The sequence below is a fragment of the Monodelphis domestica genome, chromosome 1, assembly GCF_027887165.1.
Source record: "Monodelphis domestica isolate mMonDom1 chromosome 1, mMonDom1.pri, whole genome shotgun sequence".
Classification (NCBI taxonomy): Eukaryota; Metazoa; Chordata; class Mammalia; order Didelphimorphia; family Didelphidae; genus Monodelphis; species Monodelphis domestica.
The window spans coordinates 449,678,517-449,700,261 of NC_077227.1; the positions used below are offsets into that span (position 1 = coordinate 449,678,517).

The 21,745-nt window shown below is 38.0% G+C and overlaps 1 pseudogene; it reads left to right on the top strand.

The window, feature by feature from the left end:
- Nucleotides 1-18,740: 18,740 nt before the first annotated feature.
- LOC100019015 (adenylate kinase isoenzyme 6-like) lies at nucleotides 18,741-20,042 on the top strand (annotated as a pseudogene).
- The last annotated feature ends 1,703 nt before the right edge of the window (nucleotides 20,043-21,745 follow it).

Below are 21,745 nucleotides of genomic sequence, written 5' to 3' on the forward strand. Positions count from 1 at the left end.
TAGAGGTCTGAACTTTTGCTGCTTCTATGCCACCATCTTGACTCCACCTCCCAGCCTTACTCTTTCTACCAGAGTCATCAGTCAGTCAGTCACAAGATAAAAGTCAGGAATACTGGCAATAACCCTGTGATGCTGTGGATGGCCTTGGTATCTTTAATGTATAACCAAGCTCTGAGGGCTCCATAGCACATGTTTTAGCCACCTTCATGGCATAATGTGATATGGAAATCACTTTAAAAGACTGATATATATTAATTTAAGGTCGCCAAGGAATTCAGCTATGTAATTCCTAAATGAAAACTCAAGTCAGCAGTCAACCTTTTATGGAATTTTTAATTACTAACAGGAGGAAGAAAGGTATGAGAGAGGGGGGGGGGAGAAGGGAATAGGGCTTAAATACCCACTCTGCTTAGGCTGGGCCAAAGGCCCAAGGCCTTGGATAGCCAAGGCAAAGAAAAGAGATCAATCCCTATCACTCACGTGACCAAAATGGAGAAACAGTCTGAGCGCCTCCACTCCAAAGCACCAGGCGCCAACAACCTCCTTTCCTCCACACAGGAAGTCCCCAGACTCCTCAGCTTTCCTCTACCTCACTTCCTGTGTCTCCCCTGTGCCAATGGTGGCTCTAGCTTAACCCAGGACCGCCCAGAGGTCTATCCCCTTTGCACATGTCTGTTGAAGGTCATATTCTCAAATAATTAAATCTTGAGCTTTGCTGCAGCCCTTCCTAAATCCTGTTACTCTGAGTAGGGTGGAGATGGTAGTTTCCAAGACCTGATTCTGTCATTCCAAGTATCTCCATTGTTATTGATCAGGAAATAGCCAAATCCCATCCTCTAAAGAATGGTTTGAACAGGATTGAGTAGTTTTGAAATTCACCATATCCCCCTGAGGCCCAAGGAAGGCTAACCTCTCAGATGGGTCTTGTAAACATACTAGCTATGAAATTACAATAGTTAGAGATAAGGGAAAAATTGGAGAGATAAAGAGAGACAGCAAAACCAATGTTTTGCTGGGCACATTGACAAAAGCCAATTAGGGGCAGTTCCCTTTGGCAGAAGAGTGTAAATTCAAAATAAATTCAATCAATCTTCAGTTCAAGCAACCACACCCCAAGGTTCATTCTTGATCTTGATATAATGTAGGTTTTCTGGCATCTTTCTGCAACAGTTCGTTCTCTGGATTTAGGAGTTAGCAAGCTTCTTCCTTGAAGATATTTCTCAAACAAACAAAAAAAAACTTTTCAAAATCTTGGAATTTTATTAAAATACAATACCCCCTGAAGTGGGTGTTAAAAAAATCCAGTTCAGCTCAGGATGCATTATTGAGTTATGGGGGTTTATGAGTTAGTTATTAAAAGAATTCAAAAACAAAATCAAAACAAACAAAAAACAAAAATATATAAAGGGAAAAATATGGAAGAAAGTTAAACTTTGGGGAGAAAGGGAAGAAAAAAAATTCAAAATCAGAATCAAAATACCAAAATCTATGTATAAAATGTTGAGTAAACAAGAATAACTTCATAATGGGCCCTTGTGAAGGTCCAATTTAAAGTAATTTCTATCCCACAAGTCTATAGAACAGAATGCAGTAATATTTCACTTACTCATTTGCAGCCAAGACTACAGGAAGTTGTAATATTATAAGAAGGAAAGGAACTAGAATTTTATTTTGATAGGGAAGAGTCATTCCCTGGTCTGACTATTTTCATTATCAAGGATATAGGGAGCCAGCATGATAGTCAAATTTTTGTACTTGTATGAGTACTTCATAAAGAGTGTAGATACAAGGAAGGCCTACGACTTAACATATGTCAAGCGTCACAACCTCGAGTCCATATTAGTATTTCCTGTGTGCTCTTTTGGTAATATTCAGATAAAGTCTGCGCTCCTTCTTTTTATCCCATTTCCTGGAATCAGACACAAACATTAATCATAGTCCCATAACATTTTATCAATAAATGGCAGGTTCCCACAGTCTAAAGCTGTTTGGATATGTATATTTAAACTTATATTACTGCAGAGAGAGAGAAGAAAAAAAATTAATTGTATGTACCTTTTGTACAAGAAATGAAGAAAGGGGAAAAATTCAAATATTCAAAAGAAAAGCAATAATAAAAAAATAAGGGAAAGAGAAGGTAAAAATCAGGAATTCAGTGTGTTTTTTAAAAAAACAGCATTCACTTGTCAATGTATTATTATATTCAATGCATGTGATAGGTTTCAGTCAATCAGTCTCAGCAGAAAATGCTCTCTTTACATGTGAGCAATGAATCCAAGAGTCCTTTTCTCCAACCTTTATAGATGTTGGAGTAGTTAACAATATTTGGAATGGTCCTTCCCATGAAGGCTGAGTTGCTCCAGTACGCTGGAAATTTTTAATATACACCTTGTCTCCTGGGTTCAGGTCGTGAAGTGAAAAGTCTAGTGGTCCGGCTTGTTTTGCAGCTCCAGATTCATGAAGTTCATGCAGTTTATGTTGTAATTCCTATACATAGGAAGCAATAGTAGTATCTCCCCCTAATGGTGATGTATATGCCAGGGAGAAAGGCTTAGCCTGTATAGGTGGATGTCCAAAAAGCATCTCAAATGGTGAAATATGTAAGTCTCCTCTAGGCCTGCTTCTAAGATAAAATAGCGGCAGAGGGAGAATTTCAGGCCATTTTAAATGGGTCTCAGTGCATAATTTGCCAATCATAGTTTTAAGTTCTTTATTCATCCTTTCCACTTGGCCTGAACTCTGGGGATGATATGGAACATGGAATTTGGGAGTTATCCCCAAGCAAGAATATATTTTGTTTAGGACAGAATCGGTAAAATGACTTCCTCTATCAGAATCAATACGTGCTGGCAGGCCAAAATGAGGAATAATTTCTTCTAAAAGCACCTTAGCAACAAAAGCCACCGTGACTCGGGTCACAGGAAATGCTTCTGGCCATCTGGTCAGTTGATCTACTATGACTAGACAAAATTTATAATGTCTGGCCTTTGGCATTGTTATGAAATCTATCTGTAGGTGCTCAAAAGGTGTGTAAGCCAGAGGACACCCACCGAAAGCTTTTCCATGAAAGGCTTGTTGGTTATATGCTTGGCAGGTAGAGCAGGCTGAACACACTTTAGAGGCTATGGTAGTTATACCAGGGGCTATCCATACTCTCTTAACAGAGTCCACAATGTCCTGGGTAACAAAGTGACCATTTTTATGAACAGATTGGCAAATTTGGTGATAGAAACTTCTAGGGAGCAGGGGTTTTCCTTCAGACGATACCCACACTCCATTAATCTGTTTTGCTTTAAATTTTTGTTTCCATTTTTCCACTTCTTTTTCATTATAGGCAAATGATAAATTTAAATTATCAGTGGTTGTTAATGTTAAAATTAATCCAGGTCCTTCTATGGCTGCTAGCTTTGCAGAGGCATCTGCTCAGTCATTTCCTCTAGAGACAGGGTCAGAGCCACCTGTATGGGCAGAGCAATGAACTACAGCTAGGGCTTCAGGCAGTTTGAGAGCAGAAAGAACTTCATTAATAATTTCTGCATTACCTATGGATTGTCCAGCTGAGGTTAAAAATCCTCTCTGGAGCCATAGCATCCCGACTGAGTGACAAATGCCAAAAGCATATCTAGAATCCTTATAAATTGTTGCCTTTTTACCCTTGGCAATTATACAGGCATGTTTCAGAGCTATGAGTTCTTCCCCTTGAATGCTAATATTAGAGGGCAGCGAAGCTAACCACTCAGTGGCAAATTCTGTGACTACAGCAGCTCCAGTGTAGTGTATGCCATCTCTCATAAAAGAAGAACCATCAGTAAATAAGATCAGATCTGAGTTGTTTAAGGGAGTGTCCAAGAGATCATCTCGAGGCTTTTCTGCCATGGACACTAGTGTTTCACAACTATGTAATAGTTCTCCTGAAGTTGGTAAATCTGGAAGCAAAGTGGCAGGGTTGAGTTAAACAGCGCTTCAAGGTAATGTTTTCATTGTTTAACAAGGTTATTTCATACCTTGTAATTCGCTGATCAGAAAATGCCTGTATTCTATGTCTTAACAATAATGCTTCTACCTCATGTGGGCACATAATTGTCAATGGGCACCCCAATACTAGAACAACAGTTTTTGTCACTAGTAAGGCTGTAGCAGCTACTCCTCTAAGACATGGTGGTGCTCCTGATGCTACTGGGTACAGTTGAGCAGAATAATAAGCAATTGGGCGCTGAGAAGGTCCCAAAGTCTGAGTTAAAACACCTGAAGCTACCCCTCTTCGTTCATGTACATACAAAGTAAATGGCTTGTTGTAATCTGGGATGCCTAGAGTGGGGGCAGACAGGATAGCCTTTTTTAGACCTGATAGAGCTGACAGGTGTTCTGGTTCTAATTTGAGGGGTTCAGGGACCGAATCCCTTGTTAGTGCTATAAGGGGTTTAGTAATTTCCCCATAGCAAGGAATCCATTGTCTACAAAACCCTGTTGCTCCCAAAATTGCTCTTAACTGTTTCTTATTGGTAGGAGCACTTACATTTTGAATATTCTCAATTCATTTGGGAGAAATCAAACGGGTACCTGCAGACAGGATGAACCCCAAATATTCTACTTTAGGGAGGCACCACTGAACCTTATCCTTTGAGATCTTATGACCTCTTTTGTGCAATTCCAAAAGAAGGTGCTTGCTATCTTCCTGACATGTTTCTGCATCTGTTGAGGCCAAGAGTAGGTCATCTACGTACTTGATTAATTTGCTGTTTTTAAATTTCATATTATCTGTATCTTGGCTCAAAGTTTACTCAAATAAGCTCAGGCTGTCTACGAAACCTCGTGGCAGACAACTCCAGCAGTATTTACGACCCTGCCAAGTGAAAGCAAAGATATGTCTTGAGTTCTCATGTATGGGTATCGAAAAGAAGGCTGAGCACAAGTCTACTACTGTAAAGTATATAGCTGTGCTAGGAATAGAAGAAATAATAGTATTGATATTGGAAACTACTGAGTGTCTTCTTATAATGTGATTGTTCACAGCCCTCAAATCCTGAACAAATCTATAGAGGTGTTTGCCATCGGGCCCTCTTTTTGGTTTTTTAATGGGCGTGTTGTATTCAGATTTACAAGAGATTATTATTCCCTGTGCAATTAATGAGTTAATTACTGCGGTAATTCCCTCAATTGCCTCTTTTGAGAGGGGATACTGAGGAATGGAAGGAGGTGGGCTAGATTTAGTTTTTATCTGCACAGGAACAGCCGACTTAAGTAAGCCTACATCGGAAGAAGATGTGGCCAAAGAGACTCGGGTATATCTTCAGGTATTGCAAAGGTGGGATGCTCTTTTTTCTCCTGACTCTCTGAGAGAATTACAGTGAGTAAATTTAAAGATTCCTCCGGTACTTCCAATGATAAGGAGCCATCTAGGGAGCAGGTTATTGTGGCTCTGAGTTTGCATAGAAGGTCCCTCCCCAGCAAATTTAAAGGGGAGTCAGGCATCAAAAGGAAGGAATATTGTACCTCTAGGGGTTCTACAGACACCATTCTAGAAAGAAGTCTTTTAACTCTTTGGGTTATTCCTGATACTCCCATTACATTCTCTGAGCCAACAGAATAACATTGTAAATCAGGTGTTCTCTTTCATACATACCAGGAAGCTCCAGTATCTAATAGACAATCATAATAGGTGTTACCCACCTTTAAAGTAACATGGGGTTCATTAGTATAGGGGGTAGTGGATAGGGACAACGGGTAGTAGGACATCAGGGTCCTGAAAATCAAAGGTTGTATCCTCTGATTCCTGTGCCCCATCCCCCCCAGACACCTTCATTGTATTTGGGAAGTTCCTTGGGCACCCCCCTGAAAAATTCTCCCCTGAAGGGCACCCCCCTGAGGGGCATTTGCGCCTCGAGTATTTTTTGGATGAGCACCATTTTTTATATTTTGTTGTGGAGTTATTTCATTTGAGTTATCATTTTCCCAATATCCATTCCTATAGTTATCATTCCTAAAGTTGTCATTTTCATTGTCATAATTATATTTATTTCTATAATTATCACTTCTGTAGTTGTTATTAAACTGAGTATTCCTTCCTATAATCTTGAGAAAAGCTCTACAAAAGTGGCAGGTAATGGATTTATAATTAGATTTCTGGAGAGGGGCAATTGTCATTGGTTCATTATCATGCTCACTTTCTAATTTAGTTATCCTATCTATTACACATCTCATTTTTTTCTTCATTTCCTCCATGGCATCATTATTTTCTTCTTCCTTTTCTTTGTTTCCCTTTAAAACATATATAGCTGTTTTTCGCAATTCTTCAAGGTCCATCACTGACCATCTTGGACATTGTGTTCTAAAATAATTCTTAATTACTTTTCAAGAGTTATTGACAAAGATCCTTCTAACTTCTCTTAAGCTAGTTTCTTTAGTTAGGTCCCAATCCAGGATTCTGTCCCCAAACTCGATTATTCTATCCATGAATCTGAAAGGTGTTTCTTCCTCCTTTTGCTTAATTTTTTCAAGTTCCATCCACTTATCAGTATTGTCTGCACATTCCTTCATTGCGGTAAGGATGGCCTCTCTACAATGGTATAGTTGTAGATAATCCTCAGGATTTTTATAGTCCCATTCGGGATCCTGAGATGGCCAATGTGCTGCATTACGCCCCCGGGTTTTGTTGACATGAGCAATTATTTTATTTTTTTCACTTTCACTTAAAAAAGCCTGTAGCAAGTTCTCAATGTCCTTGTAAGACAGATTATACTGAAAAAATATGTCTCCCATCTTTTTTGTTACTAGAAAGGGATCTTGTTCATATGTGGGGATATTTCGTGTAAATTCATTTATTTCTTGGGGAGTAAATGGTATCCTATGTCTTAAAGTCATCACATCCCCATTCCATCCTATTTCAGGTACTTCTCTTAGAGGAAACAGGCCTCTAGTTGAATTTTGTACCTGTGGGTCAGTTTGACAAGGACAGGTTTCTCTAGGAGGATGAGATCTCCTTTGCATTGGAATTTGGTTTTCTGTAGGAAAGGGAACATGAGAAACTGGGATTTCAGGGGAAAGGTTTGGGGGATTAAATTCAGTCAAGATTTGCACTATACAAGAGAAGCAGTCTGTTAACTGAACTATAGGGAAGGTTTTTTCCATCTCTATTTCAGGGAAGGAAATTTCCTCATTCAAAGGTTCAGAAACAGGTCTGTTTCTGGTAGAGTGGGTGCTTGCCAATTGATCCTGTAAGAAACATTTTAGATCTTCTAATTGGGCTTGAATTTTATCCTCAATTTTTTTCATTTTAGCATCTCTAAATACAGTATTGATGAGTACAAAAATGACAGTACATATTAATATAAAAAATTGGAGGTATCCTGCATTCCTCAATGCCCCTAATTCTTCAGCTGTCATATAAATGTCAAAGAATGTAATACTCATATATAATATATATATTGTAATTATTTATCTAACAGTCTTCACAAAACATGTGGGGAGCAAGGCAAAGCAAAAAACTTTCCACAGGTTTATTTTTTCTTTCTAATCTAGGAAGTTGTTCCTTAAGGGAAAGGATATTTAGAAATAGCTCTTCCAGCCAGGACTTTAGGGTCCTGTTGCTGAGATTTAAAACAGCTGTTTTCTATCTATCAGAGTCACACAGCTGGGAAGTATCTGAGGTCCAATTTGAACCTAGGACCTTCTGTCTCTAGGCCTGGCTCTCAATCCACTGAGCCACCCAGCTGCCCCTTACAATTAAAGGGAAGAAAAAGAAAAACTGCTGATTCCAATTTAACTTAAGGAGAAAAGAGAAGAGAGAAGAAGTTTTTTATACTCACTTGTTCTAGCAGCTGTGTCTTTAAGCTGAGTTAGCTATTAAAAGGGACTAAGTGGTGAGAAGGTAGAGTAAAAAGGCAAGAAAATTCAGAAGTTTATTGAGAGAAGTCTTTAGACTCCCGTGTGGTCAGCCACAATGTGATATGGAAATCACTTTAAAAGACTGATATATATTAATTTAAGGTCACCAAGGAATTCAGCTATGTAATTCCTAAATGAAAACTCAAATCAGCAGTCAACCTTTTATGGAATTTTTAACTACTAATAGGAGGAAGAAAGGTATGAGAGAGAGAGAGAGAGAGAGAGAGAGAGAGAGAGAGAGAGAGAGAGAGAGAGAGAGAGCGAGAGAGAGAGAGAGAGAGAGAGAGAGAGAGAGAGAGAGAGAGAAAGGAGAGAGAGAGAGAGAGAGAGAGAGAGAGAGAGAGAGAGAGAGAGAGCGAGAGAGAGAGAGAGAGAGAGAGAGAGAGAAAGGAGAGAGAGAGAGAGAGAGAGAGAGAGAGAGAGAGAGAGAGAGAGAGAGAGAGAGAGAGAGAGAGAGAGAGAGAAAGGGGAGAGAAGGGAATAGGGCTTAAATACCCACTCTGCTTAGGCTGGGCCAAAGGCCCAAGGCCTTGGATAGCCAAGGCAAAGAAAAGAGATCAGTCCCTATCACTCACGTGACCAAAATGGAGAAACAGTCTGAGCGCCTCCACTCCAAAGCACCAGGCTCCAACAACCTCCTTTCCTCCACACAGGAAGTCCCCAGACTCCTCAGCTTTCCTCTACCTCACTTCCTGTGTCTCCCCTGTGCCAATGGTGGCTCTAGCTTAACCCAGGACCGCCCAGAGGTCTGTCCCCTTTGCACATGTCTGTTGAAGGTCATATTCTCAAATAATTAAATCTTGAGCTTTGCTGCAGCCCTTCCTAAATCCTGTTACCCTGAGTAGGGTGGAGATGGTAGTTTCCAAGACCTGATTCTGTCATTCCAAGTATCTCCATTGTTATTGATCAGGAAATAGCCAAATCCCATCCTCTAAAGAATGGTTTGAACAGGGTTGAGTAGTTTTGAAATTCACAATAAGAACAAAATTTTCTCATCTGCTCATTCCACTGTGGGAAGGTTTTATATTCTTAGGGTAGACATCTCACTAACTCACTTCTGGTTTTGAAATGAATCAGTTATCCTCAACCTGGTATAGCCTGCTGCCAAAACAGTTTATTGGAGTGTAGTTGCTTTGGTTACAACTGCTTTCTAGAGCCACAGCTGAGAATTGGGTGAAAAGTAGACATCAAAGTTGGATAAGCAGCCCTGAAAAGGGCTCAGAAAGCCCTCACACCAGGGGTTCTGGTCCCCCTTGCACACCCCATACACCCCACTGGAGTCTTAAAGCTTGGGCTGGCCAACACTTATCCAGGCATGTTGTCAAGGGAATTTCTATTCAGGTATTAGGTGGACCAGAATGTCATGAGGGCTACAAGAAAATGCCATGCCAAAGTGCGATCTGTAGGACCTAGACAGTTTTTGGCTACTATACCCAATTCATTCATTGAAGCCAACTCCAAAATAAGAAAAAATTTGACAATTAAGAAATGATTGGGAAATAAAACTACTGGCAAAATGTAAGCCAAAGAAAACTTGGAAAACATTGAACAAGCCCAAAGAAAAAGCCACTATCTTGCTAAATTGTTTTTATTGTTTTTAACCATTACATGTACTCATTACAGGGAAAAAAAAACTAGCCTACTTGCTATACACAGGCCTTGCTACTCCTCTTGATTTCCTTCCTTTTCTTTATTTTGTCTTTTGGAGACACAATATCTCTATCTCATCTAGACTGGAAGTACAGGGGCCAATTCCAAAGTAAGTCAGCTCCCACTGCTGTTTGGCACAAAGACATTGACCTACTCTCTGTTTCCAACCTGGACTGGTTTGCCCCTCTTCAGGGAGCCTAGTGGCCTCTTCATTTCTGGAGGCTTATCTTATTGATGCCAAATTTCATGCAGTCATCTGATCAGTTTAGCCTTCTAGCAGCTTAGAACTCCTTAATTCAGGCAATCTACCAGCCTCAGTCTCCTGGGTTGTAAGAACACAGGGCATGTGGCACCATGCCAAGCCTTCCATGCCTTTGTACAGATTGTCCCTGGTGTGTGGGATGTTCTCCCTACTTATCTTCCCCACTTGTGATCACTGACTCCTTTCAAGACTCAGTTCTGGTATTTTCTCCTACTGAAATCCCATCTTATTTGCCATAATTATTAGTGTTCTCATTGTTGACTCATTTCAGTAGTGTCCAAGACTTCATGACCTAATTTGCAGTTTTCTTGAAATAGATTGCCATTTCTTTCTCCAGCTCATTTTCCAGATGAGAAAACTGAGGCAAACGGGATTAAATGGCTTGCCCAATGTTACACAGCAGGTGTCCAATGCTATGTTTGAACTCAAGAAAATTAAACTTCCTGTTTCTTGGTCATTTACTCTATCCATTGAGCCACCTACCTGCCCCCTAGTGTTCTACACCTTCCTGAAATTATTTTATGCTTGCTTTGTATAGATTTTTGGATGTACTTGTATGCATATATCATGAATCCCTTACCCCCAGTAGAGTGTAAGATCTGTATGGCAGGCTGTGTCATACAGTGGGGAAAATGCTACATTTGAAGAAAAATCATTTGTATTAAAATAAAGATATTGCTATTTATTAGCTCTGTAACCTTAGACAAGTTACTTGGTATCTTCAGATCTTAATTTTCTTATCTCTAAAATGAACAAGCTGGATTAGATGGCCCATAAAGTTTCTTTTAGTTCGAAATTTATGTTCCCACATTGTTTACCCAAATGAGAATATAAATTTCTTGAGGGCACATACTTCACATTTTTGTATTGACCTAGTTGGTATCTAGCAATAGGTTAATAACTGTTTATTTGATGGAATTTAATTTAAAAAGGAAATTGTTTAGTTTTGTCATTTTGTCACTCCATTTATTCATCCAAATTGTTGTGATCTAGAATAAGTTTTTAGAAAACTAACTACCCATTTCTTAAACTTCAGAATTCAGATCCTGGAGGTTGCCACAATTTGAAGATGAATGAATAGTTTCCTATGCAATACCGATCAGACTTTCCCTACTATATGTGATCTTGACATATTCAAAACTTCATGCCTGCATTTAATTATGCTGAAAAATGGGCAAAAGTCACAGATTTCTAACACCATAGAAATGTATTTTCATTTGATTAAGAAGGTTCAGTGGAGACTCATGGAGCACTAATTGTGCCATCCTGGCCCCATTTCACTGGTACCTCATTACAATCCTTGGATTAGGTTGTGACTATCTGTCCTAAACTTTATAATATATCTGGCTGTATAGGCAACAGTTTCAAACAGCACATATTCAAAGAGAAAAAACAAAAATCTCTTAACTATAAAGCTGAATTCTTTCATGGGTGGGAGAAGTTTGCTATAAGAAGCAAATTATATTCATATGCTTCCAATAAGTAACAAAATCAAGTAAATTCCATTCATATTCTACATATCTTCCTATCTTTTCCATTTTTTATTTTATTGCTATCCTTTTCCAGCCCCACTTGCATATTTGCATTATGAGCTCTATAATAGATAATATTGGAGGTGGTATATTTGATGGGTAAATGATAACTAATAAATAAGGTAGTTATCTCCCTTTTGCCTACCCTCCTTCTTCTATATCTCCCTTCCTCCCTCTTCCTCCCTCTTCTTCAGCTTCCCTCTTCTCCCTCCCCCTTTCTTCTTCAGCCTTCTAAGTCACTCAAGATGAGCTATGATGTTTCAGAGGAAATACTCTTTTCTCTTCTTTATCTGAAGTAAGGTGTTTATTTGGGGAAACAGGAAAGGTAGAGAGTGGAGGTAGGAGGGTTGGGGGTTTCCCTATTATCTACAATGAACCTTAGGTTGGAGGATATTGAGAGGAATGGTTGATATGCCTAGTATTTCAGTCACTATCACCAACAGAGCAAGTAAGAGAGATATGGACTATTTTCCTTCTTCTTCTTCTGTCTTCAAAGTCACCAGGCCACTTCCAGCTTGATTATCCCAAGTCCCAGAGACAAATCCAGCTTCTTCCTTCCCTGATTCAAAGGCAATAAGGAAAATAAGTCAGGACCCTGATTCAAAGGCAACTACCATCTGCCAAGTCTAGAATTCAGATACCAGAATCAGCCAAGACACCAGTATTCAGCCACCAGTTGGTTTGGCTCCAAACTGCCTTTTCCTGGTAACATTCCAAATCAGAATCTTCATTTGATTGACAGTCACCACTCAGCCATTGCTTCTGTCCTTTTGCATGCCTTATAATTTCTTTCTTCCACAGCTCCTTCAAAGGAGGTAATACCTTTTTCATTTGTATGCCTAGTACCTAGCAGGGCTTTGCACATAATAAGCACTTTTAAAAGTTCTTAATCATTCATCCCATTCATTCATTCTGTCTTTCTTTACAAATCGTGTACATGTCCAAACATTCTGGATGGCAATTTGGAATTATGCTCAAAGGGCTTTAAAAGACTGTCTGCCCTTTGATCCAGGCATAGCACTGCTGGGTTTGTACCCCAAAGAGATAATAAGGAAAAAGACTTGTACAAAAATATAGCCTCACTCTTTCTGGTGGCAAAAAAAAATGGAAAATGAGGGGGGCATCAATTGGGGAATAGCTGAACAAATTGTGGTATATATTGGTGATGGAATACTATTGTGCTCAAAGGAATAATAAAGTGGAGGAATTCCATGGGAACTAGAACAACTCCAGGAATTGATGCAGAGTGAAAGGAGCAGAACCAGGAGAACATTGTACACAGAGACTGATACATTATGGCACAATCGAAGGTAACAGATTTTTCTAACGGCAATGCTAGTAGGAACTTATGAGAAAGAACGCTATCCACATACAGAGAAAGAACTGTGGGAGTAGAAATGCAGAAGTGAAGCTTATGGTCTCTCACTTGGTTCAATGGGGATATGATTGGCATATTGGTGTTAAAAGATCACTCTACTGCAAAGATAAATAACATGGAAATGAGTTTTGAACAATGATACTTGTATAACCCAGTGAAATTGATTGTCAGCTCTGGGAGTGGGAAGTGAAGAGGGGTGGGAAAAATAATGAATCATGGAACCATGGGAAAATATTCTAAATAAATAAATAAATGATTTAAAAAAAATTTAATTGTCTACATGTTACATCCTCCACTAGAATATTTTTTTACTGGGAAAAGGAATTCCTTCCTTCCTTTTTGTTTTCATCTTTGTATCCCAGTACTTAGCATAGTGCCTTATACATAGTAGATACTTAATGTGTTATGTGAGTTGAATTGAATGGAAGTAAATTGTTATTTTTCTACTCAAGGTATAGATAGAAATAACGGGGGGGGGGGGGGGAGTAAGCTCTTCTCCATGGCCAGCCTTGGGCAAAAACTCTTAAAAATTTTGTCATATATATATATATATATATATATATATATATATATATATATATTCCTTTTTTTCATGTGCATGATAAAATTTAGATATGTTTAGAGCTTATTCTTTGGTCGACCTTCCCTAACACCTGACTATATGCCCATCCCAAGATATGCCATAATTTCAGAGTCCAGAATCCTCTGACTTCCTTTACTCTCTCCAATATCCAAGATTTGTTCTTGCCCTGCTTTCCCACATTGAAACTCACCAGTCTTCATCTCCTCATCCCGCAGGGTCTAAAGTTTCAGGTTACATAATCTGATAAATGGTTAACACAATAAGGAAAGAAGTGCCCTTGAGTTGTGAAGGCAGGAAGCCAACAGCTGTGGTTGATAGTCAAGAGGGCATGACCCTTTCTCTCACATGATGAGGCTGAAAACAGTCTCCACATCTGAACAGAGACTTGGGATTTTCCCTAATGTTGTTTAGAAACTTTTCTGATCATACAGTTTGTGCAGAAATGGAATCACTGAATTTTAGAATTGAAAGGGAGCTCAGCAGCCATCTCATCTCACCCAGGCCCATAAAGGAATCCCCATTACAGCATATTTGATGAGTAGTCAATTGTCTTCTGCTTGAAAAGCTCCAATGAGAGCAAACCTTGACTTCTTGAGGTTGTCTATCCCATTATTGGATAGCTCTGATTGTTAAGCAGCTTTTCCTGACATCAAGCCTCTTTTTTTAACTTTGATTCATTCTTCGAGGTTTGATGTTTTTCTATAAGATAATCCCTTAAATATCTGGAGACAATTATTATTCTCCCTTGAGTGTTCTCTAAGCTAAATATCTCCAATTCCTTAAACTAATCCCCATATGGCATAGACTCAACAAGATTTTTCACCATTCTGGTTACTCTAGATAGTCTATCATTTATAAATATCATACCTAAACTGTGGAACCAAGAATTGAATATAATACCTTAGATGTTGTCTGACCATATTGCTGTTATTCAGTCATTTCAATCATGTCTGCCTTTTTGTAATTCAATTTGGGATTTTCTTGGCAAAGATGCTGTAGTGATTTGCTATTTCCTTCTCCAGCTCATTTTACAGATGAAGAAATTGAGGCAAATCAGTAAAGTGACTTGCCCAGGGTCATACATCTGGTAAGGGTCTGAGGACATATTTGAACTCAGATCTTCCTAATTCCAGGTCCACTCTGTCCATTGTGTCACCTGACTGCTCTGTCTGATCATAGCATAATTCAAAAAGACTGTCACCTTCCTGGTCTGGATACCCTACCTCTTACCAATTACTACCCAAAGGGCAGGCAAGCCAGCCTAGCTAAGCTAAAGTTGCAAGGCTCTCTGAGGAAGATTCAGCAGGTAATGTGTACCAGGCAAGTCAAACAATCACTACCACTTTGACTATTAACTGGCCGTTTCACCTGAGGAAGATAGCTCAGAACATTGAACCCTTGGGAATAGCAATATCCCCCAAACCATTAGACCTGCTTCTTGCCAAGTCCATGGAGGCATCATTGAAAGGAGAAATTATTGTTGATAAGGTAACCACCTTCCTGATCACCACCAGAAATAACTAGTGACCAATTGTCACCAACAAGTAGATAAGCACAAAAGTCCTGAGAGTGACAACCCCTCTTCCACCCTCACTTGATTAAAGTCCAGGAAAACTATTTCTACAGCACTTCTTTAACTACTAGCCCTGCTTCCAATCAAACATGTGTTGTCATCATTTGTCTCCTGTGAAGAATAAGCCAGTGGCTGAACAAGTTGTAGTATTTGATTGTAATGGAATACTACTCTGCCATAAATGATGAACAGGATGATTTCAGAAAAACCCGGAAAGACTTAATATGAACTGATGCAAAGTGAATTGAGCAGAACAAGGAAATTGCACAGAATAACAGCAATTTTGTATGAGGATCAGCTATGAATGACTTAACTACAATCAGCAATGCAAGGAACCAAGAAACTCCAAGACTCCTGATGAAAATGCTATCTATTGCCATAGAAGGAATTGAGAGTCTAAAAACAGATTGAAGCATACCACTTTTCACTTTATTTCCTTTATGAATTTTTCTTGAATGTGTGATGTGTATCTTCTTTCACAAGATGAATATGGAAATATGTATCACATGATAAAACATGTATAACATATATATATATGTATATCAGGGACAAGGAGAGGAAGGAAGGAGAGAATTTGGATCTCAAAATGTCAGAAAAAAATATAAATGTTACTACATGTAAATGGGGAAAATGCAATTGAATGTTATAGGGGAATAAAGAAAAATGGGTCAGCCATCCCTATCAATAGCCACTTATAGAACAAGGAGTACAGCCTAGCTGAAGTAGCAAAACATTTCCATGCCCTATCAATTTGGTATTTCTATTCCCTCCCCTAAAAGGAAATAAGGTTAGTTTGATGTGACTTGTTCTTTACTGAAGTCATGCTGGCTCTTTGTAACTACCATTTCCTTTTCTTCATATTCACTAGTGATCTCTTTAATCATTATTCTACAGGGCCAACTAGGTTGCTCAGTAGATTGAGAACCACATCTTGAGATAGGAGGCCCTGAGTTCAAATCTGATCTTAGACACTTCCTAGATGTGTAACCCTGGGCAAGTCAGTTAACCTTCATTGCCTAGTCCTTACCACTATTCTGCCTGTGATCTAATATACAGTATAGATTCTAAAATGAAAGGCAAGGGTTTAAGAAAATTGTTCCATAGTTTCATGAGAATCAAAGTCAAGTTCACTACTCAATAGTTTGTAGTTTCCATTCTCTTTTTTGAAAATTAAGATGTATACCATTTTTCAATCTCTCAGTACAACTTTTTTCAATAATCTTTCAAACATCATTGAGTAGAGCCTAGCAATTGTATCCACTAGTTGTTTCAGTATGCAAGGATGTAGTTCATCTGCACAAGAAAACATGAAGTCATCAAGGACAAGTAGATGCTCTCTTATTATATTTCCTTACTTATCTTAAGTATTAATTCCCTCAAGCACTTATGTTCTGTCATTTAGAATGCAAACATCTTTCTCATTGACTGAAATAACAGAAACAAAATAAGTACTAAACAAGGGTGTGGAGAGAAAGAGAGAGAGAGAGAGAGAGAGAGAGAGAGAGAGAGAGAGAGAGAGAGAGAGAGATCAGAAAAATAGGATCTCAATATATCTGTGTATTATATTTGGGTGTCAGGTTTCCTGGGGGTAGAGGAAAAACGAGTTTTCTCCCGCACTGTGATTAACCTTCTGAGAGGAAGTGAGTCTTATGTTCCAAGCTGAGGTAACTGAGGCCTTGGGCTCAAAAAACATCAAAAGAAGTTAACCATGAAGAATCTATGTTTCCAAGTCAACAAAGACTTCCTTTTTGATAATATCTTCTAAAACATTCCCTCTTGGGGTATCAATGTCAAAGTTTCAGGAACTCTGATAGTGAGGGATCATGGGATCCTAAAATCTTCATCTCTTTTAATTTATTCATTGAATAAAACTCAAAGAATGTTCCATGGCAATATGTATGTCATATTTTAATGGGTTTCTGGAGAAAAGTGCCCTTCTCTGATTATTGTGTGATCTTTAATGATTCTAATGGTGTAAACATCAAGAGAACAGAAGACTGTAGGTTAGAGGAAGCTCCTAGCATCTTTTAAATCATATTTAAATACTCGTGCTATGGAGAGAGCATATACTGTTCTTCTTTCCAAACCAATATTATAATAGGAAAAAAAAACATGGCTCTAAAGAAATCTATTCTCAACTGTTCTATACTAGCTAGTGAATCACTTTCTTTGTCTATGCCTCAGTTCTCTTTATAGAATGAGAAAATTGGTCGAGATTATCTCTAAGGTGCCTTCATAATCTAATATTCTACAGATCTGCTACCCAAATGTTTTCATGTCCAGCCACCACACTAGGGGTTTAGAAGTAAGAAGCTATGGATAGATCAAGAATCTTATTCAGGGTTTGGGCATGTCTGATTATTTCAGTATCAGAAAAGAGACCTTGAAAGAAAAGGATCAAAAATGAACATTAAGGCATCCAAAAATAATACTAGAACATAATTCAGGGTGAAATGGAAGTGGGAAACAACAAATGGGAAACAAATCAGAAAGGGACATAATGAGAAAGCAATGGCGAGAAATGGACTGTTATAATCCAGTTCAGGAAAAGCACAGGTTAGATATAACTATTGATCAGGAAGGAAGCAACAAAATTATTATAGGAATTATACAAGAAAAATATGGAAAAATTTGGAAGCCTGAGAAAGATTAGCCTAGACTATCATTCCTGGTCACCATACTTCAAAATAAAAGTGGCCAGAAAATGCATGAGATGTTGCCCTAAAATACAAGATTCTTATATTTCTATGATATATAAGACCAACTCCGGTCTATCCTGTATCTGACCTGCTATACAAATGTTTTGTTCATTAAGCAAACATTTATTTAATGCATATATACAAAGCATTGTTGAAGTCATTGGAGAAGAAGCAAAATTTCAAAAACAAATGTTCCCTGACCACACAGAGTCTACAGTCTTCTAAGAGCAGTAGACACAAACTCTATAACATACTACTATAAGTTTATTAGAGAAACAAAGCAAAGCATATGGGTAGTGCATAAGGAAAGTGCACTGGACTTGGAATCATAAGACCCCAGTTTGAATCCTGGCTCTGACACAATAACCATGAAACCCAAGAAAATCACATTCTTTCAATGGTTCTCAGTTTCCCCATTCACTTAATGAAGGTAATTGTACTTCATCTTCCTACCTTATAAGTCTTTATTTGGAAAACAACTTTTCAGACATAATCCAACAGATGAATTTGAGCTACCATTATCATGCCTCCCCACTCATTGTTGTTCTGTTTGTTTGGTTTTTTTTAATTTGCAACTCTAGCTGCATGGAGCATCCATTTTAGTACTTAATAATAATCTGTCTTGCCTTAAGATATAAGCTGTCTTAAGTATGTAGGTCTTACTTTCTTGACAAAATTTTAAACTCCTTGAGGATGAGTTCTTGTTATTTTTGACTGTGTCACAGTCACATCACAAAATTACAGGATGAGGGTATCATGGGTTTTCAATAAGTATTTTATTTAAGGAAATCCTCTGACAAACAATAGAAACAAGCAAATCCTACAATAATAATCATTATAAGCATTGTGCTATTCTATAAAGAATAGGAAGGCCTCTGGTATGACGACAAATATTCATGTCAAAACATTTTGCCAACACTGGTGATCAAGACAACATTGCTATTCCAAGCTTCATATAATTCAATATGTCATTGACTTTATGATCAAACAGATGTGGCTATCCCTTCCAGCAATGCCTGACCTTCCTCTGTAAGCTATTTCCATAAGTCATCCATAAGGAATCCACTCATCACGCTAGGTACCTTTCTCTGTAGTTCTCTGACCATTGTGGATATATCAGGGGAGCCTATGGGCTATCTATTTGTTAATCCTTGCTCTTACCATAAGCCTAATGAATGAACTTCTAAAAGTCTGCCAGGGGGTGGTTGGACAGGCAGCCAGGGTTGGAGGAGCTCTCTTCTCAGGGCTACACCAGAGGTTGGAAAGATCACACTCTGTAAAGAACTTGCATCAAGAACAGGACTGATATATGTTAATGTGGGTGTTTTAGCACAAGCAGGACAGTTATATGATGGCTTTGATGAAGAATACAAATGTCCCATTTTGGACGAAGACAGAGTAGTTGATGAGTTAGAAAATAAAATGAAAGAAGGTGGAGTTATTGTTGATTACCGTGGCTGTGACTTCTTCCCCAAATGATGGTTTCATATAGTTTTTGTGCTTCAAACAGATAATTCTGTATTATATACAAGATTTGAAAAAGAGGGGATACAGTGTAAAGAAACTAAAGGACAATGTTCAGTGTGAAATTTTCCAAATTCTTTATGAAGAAGCTGTGGCCTCCTACAAGCCTGAAATAGTATACTGGCTGCCCAGCAATGTACCAGAAGAACTACACAGTAATTTAGATCAGATAATTAAATGGATTGAGGAGTGGATAAAAGATAATAATTGAACCTTGTGGGGAAAGCATGGATTTCTACATAATGGTTAAAGATTTTCTTGATGATCGCTCCCTCCCCATACAATAGAAATTAAGACAACATACACCAGGTTTTACTATCCAAGATCGTGTTGTAGAAGTAACAGGTGGACAAAATATAAGGTTGTTATTGCTGAATTCATTATTTTTCTCTATGAGAAAACTGAAAATCCTGAAATAAATAAATACAGTATTAAGGACTTTTTAAGTTTAGGAGATACTCAGCATTCTCATTTGGTACACTGTTAAAGATAAGCAAATTTGAGAAAATAGGTGAAAATCTTAACATAGAAAACAAAGGTGAAGAGGAACTGCTGTGGACTTAATAAGTAAAAAAAAAAAAGCCTAAAAATAAAACTATAAACATCACATATTAAGGGGCAGCTAGGTGGCACCATGGATGGAGCACCAAGCCTGGGTTCATATCTAGCTTGAGACACTTCCTTGCTGTGTGACTGGGTAAGTCACTTAACCCCAATAGTCTACCTAGCCTTTGACCTTCTGTCTTAAAGTCTTACTAAGACAGAAATTAAGGTGTTTTTGTTGGGGTTTTTTTAATCACATTAAGTGTTCTGTTGTTGAACTGCTAGGGTTTTTTTTTAATCTTGGAAGTTGGGTAAAATAAGGAAAGTCACAAAGTAAATGATGAGATTTTTTGAGAAAATAGCATTTTTTTAAGTATAAGAGTTTACTGAGCTTTTTGGCAAAAAAAAAAAAAATCACTGCTGATCCTAGCACTGATATTTGTCTCTTTGGAAGAGTAAGCCAATCACATTTTCCATATGTAGACAGGAAATAGCAAAAGTCTTCTGTGTACCCATGGAAACTGTAAATATTAATTTATTGGTTGACTAATTTCAGCCTTGCTAAATTCCATGAAAATTAATGTGATGATGCTTTGCTACCTTATAGGTGGTGGTAATTAGATAAAATTTTAATATATAAAAAATAAAAAGTCAGCCAGATAGCCCTCCCATACCTTCTAGGTCCTGCTGCTAAGAGATGGGAACACAGTGGGAGGTGCTAATGAAAAATTCAAGTCCCAAAAGACCCACTTGTGGTACCAATTACATTTTTTTCTCCTAGTCTTTCAACAGAGCACACTTAATCTATATCCACTACATGCCTATGAGATTTACATATGATTTTAAGTCAATCTCTAAAACTATTCTGCTATTGAATTTCTCAGGCAGTGACTTAGTGAACTGGTTTTATGTGTCAAAAATATATTGAAGGAGATAAGCCAAGACAGCACTTTCGACCTACAACAGATAAGTTAACAGAGCATTGTCTAGCTCTCCATTTCTGTATCTAAAAGAAGTGATGATTTGTTTAAACTGCAAAGGTTTTAAATGTGCATTGATCAAACATTATTTAAGAATAGCTTAAAGGGAAAGGGTACATAAAGTCAATGTTTAATTGATTAATTTACTTTACAAGTCAAAGACTGACAGGACTAGAAACTGATATGAAATGAAGACTAAAACTAAATTATCCACCAACTGGATGTATTGCATTTCTCTGGCTGTAAATTTTAAATCTCCATAGCCTGTCTAATAGCTTGAGGATGGGCAGGAGAGGAGCACCCATTCCTTTGGGAGAATGAAAAGGCAAAATAAAGACCTTTACTTTTACCAGAACTCATAGATTGAAAAGGATTATGGTGGGTTCATTTTTAAAAATATGTTGCATTTTATGTATAACACTTCAACCTTTTTGTTCAAGTAGCAAGAGCAGGACAAAGACTAGTCAAGTTGAAAAATAATGGAAAGAGCCAGAGAACTTGGGATTCTATCATGTCTTTGTCACTCACAAAATGTGTATTCTTGGGCTAGGCATTTTACCTCTCTGAGCCTCTGTTTCTTCATTTGTAAAAGGAAATAATTGAACCAGATGATGTATAAGATTCCTTATAGCTCCAAGTCTATAATTTTCTGATCCTAAGAAACATTATTGATAATATCTACTCATAAGATAGAAAAAGAAGGAAAAACCAAGATGTCTCACCAGCAGTATTTTACCGGAAAACACAGAATGGCAGAGCCATGAAAATATTGACTTCAAGCCTACAGAGGATGCTATATTTTCCATATTGCTTTTGTATACATTTTTTATTTGATTATCTTGGTGCAACTTTAGGCAAGTTGCTTAAACATCACCAGATGTCAGTTTCTTTATAAAATGAGAAGAGTGATCTGACCTCTAAGATGCTTTAAATCGTGGCTCCTGTGACTATCTTGTGAAATACAGGCAGCTACCTAGGTACCCTAGTGAACAGAATGCTGAACATGCAAGTTAAGAAGTTTGATCCTGCCTCAGACATTTCACTCAATAATGTTCTTCACCCAAATTTCAAGTGTTATTCCATTAAAATCCTACTCTGATGGTTCACCATATCATGGAAGTGACCCTTTGTTCTCAA